The sequence below is a fragment of the Carlito syrichta genome, unplaced genomic scaffold (assembly GCF_000164805.1).
Source record: "Carlito syrichta isolate Samal-C Ts95f unplaced genomic scaffold, Tarsius_syrichta-2.0.1 Scaffold304715, whole genome shotgun sequence".
NCBI classification, from domain to species: domain Eukaryota; kingdom Metazoa; phylum Chordata; class Mammalia; order Primates; family Tarsiidae; genus Carlito; species Carlito syrichta.
The window spans coordinates 118,421-120,552 of NW_007248811.1; the positions used below are offsets into that span (position 1 = coordinate 118,421).

Below are 2,132 nucleotides of genomic sequence, written 5' to 3' on the forward strand. Positions count from 1 at the left end.
TGGGCAACTTGGCGAGATCTCATCTCTACAATAAATAAAAAAAATCAGCTGGGCGTGGTAGCGCATTCCTGTAATTCTGGCTACTCGGAAGGCTGAGGCGGAAGGATCATCGGAGCCCAGAGATCGAGGCTGCAGTGGCCGGGAGCGGCCATTGCACTCCAGTCTGGGTGACAGAGTGAGACTCCAACTCAAAAAAAAAAAGAAGAAGGTAGAACAATATTTTCTACAGAAACCACAAACCTGCCACATGTTTTGGAATCAAATTCAGGTCTTCAAGGCTCGTCAGGACCTTTTGTACAAGCTGACATGTCTTCCTTCCAAGCGCTCCAGCAGCAGTGTTCCTGTTCTCTTTCCCAAGATTTTTCCTCCATCACAGGCCCCTTGGGACTTGCAAATCCCTCTTTGTCCTTTAAACTCCATCCAGCATAAGCACAGTGTGTTCAGAGGGCTGCCTTCCCTTCTGCTGTCTCCCTTGGGCTTTGTGTCCCTGACTGTTTCTCACCTTTTCTAGTTCAGTTCCTTGTATTGAGTGTGTCACATATTTAAAGTCAGTTATTTCTTTTTCTGTGAATGTTTCCTTCTTCACAGCACTCTCACCCTTGTCATATGGATGCAGTTTCTTACTGTTCCCTGGGAGCATGAGTTACAATTCTCTGGAAAGACTTTTTCCCTATGCCATTTCCTCAGAACCTTTGCATTTGATTTGGGATCTGTCTTTCATGTGGCAGGCTGTCCTAGCCTGTCCCTTTGCATTGGCTACACTGTACTGAAAGTGTTCATGGCCACTGTGTGTGAGACCAGGTCTTTTGGACTGGTAGGCTCAGTAGCTGTGAGCAAGCAGGTAGCTTCCCCCCAGAGAACAACTCAGCCTCCTGCCAGGACAGTGGGAAGTGCCTGGCCTATCCCCAGTCAATATGCAGACTGACTCCTGAACCCTGTGGCCCCCGGTCTCAACTGTTCCAACTGCCCCTAAGTGCAGAGCAACTCAGTTCTCCTCCCCACATGGGCAGCTCAGGGCAGAGGTGGGGGCTCCCTGAGTTCTTGCCCCTCCTGCAGGCAGCTTATCTCAGCTTTCTCTGGTCCCCTGAGCAGAGGTTACTATTTGCCCATCCACTCCTTTGCTTCCACTATCCTCTCCACTCCCTTTATCTTTGTCCTTTTGGTTTTATCTATGTAATTCCTTTTCTGTTAGTTTCCTGGCATTTTCAGATGGAGCCCAGATGAGCACACGTTCATTTTGCTATGTTTAGTGTCCACATAGGGGTTTTAACAAATGCATACTAGCCTCTCAGTTCACAAAGCAGCCAGATCTTCATCTGTGCAAGAATACCACTTTGAAAGCATTCTTCCAGACTCAGAAAACCAGCTATATACAATCTTTTCTTTGTTGTTTTTTCTTTGTAGTAAAACTCTTCTCTCCATAATTATTAACTTTTTTTTTTTTTTTGAGTTGGAATCTCACTCTGTCACTCAGACTAGAGTGCAATGGCACGCTCCCGGCCACCACAGCCTCGACCTGCTGGTCTCCAGCGATCCTTCCACCTCAGCCTTCCAAGTAGCTGGAACTACAGGCAGGCGCTACCACGCCCGGCTAATTTTTTTTATTTATTGTAGAGATGCGGTCTCGCCAAGTTGCCCAGGCAGGTCTCGAACCCGCGGGCTCAGGCAATTCACTCACCTTGGCCTCCCAAAGAGCAGGATTACAGGCTGAGCCACCGAGCCCAGCCTTTTTTTTTTGAGTTGAAGTCTCACTGTCGCCCAGGCTAGAGTACAGTGGCACATTCATGGCCACTGTAGCCTCGATCTGCTGGGCTCAGGTGATCCTTCCACCTCAGCCTTCCAAGTAGCTGGAACCACAGACACGCACCACCATGCCCGACTAAGTTTTTTACTTACTGTAGAGATGAGGTATCATCAAATGACCCAGGCTGGTCTCGAACCTGTGGGCTCAGGCAATCCTCTCACCTTGGCCTCCCAAAGTGCAAGGATTGTGGTGAGTTTCTACAGCCTTCCCCACCCTCCCAAAAGAAAATGTGTTTTATGGCTAAAAATCTCATTAAAAATTTCATATTGGCTGGGCTCGGTGGCTCAGCCTGTAATCCCAGCACTTTGGAAGGCCGAGGTGAGTGGAT

The 2,132-nt window shown here is 48.5% G+C and overlaps 1 protein-coding gene across 1 annotated transcript in view; it reads left to right on the top strand.

Moving 5' to 3' along the window:
* The window catches only part of SYAP1 (synapse associated protein 1), a 36,386-nt gene that overhangs the window by 20,496 nt on the left and 13,758 nt on the right, over positions 1 to 2,132 (top strand). The window lies entirely within an intron of this gene.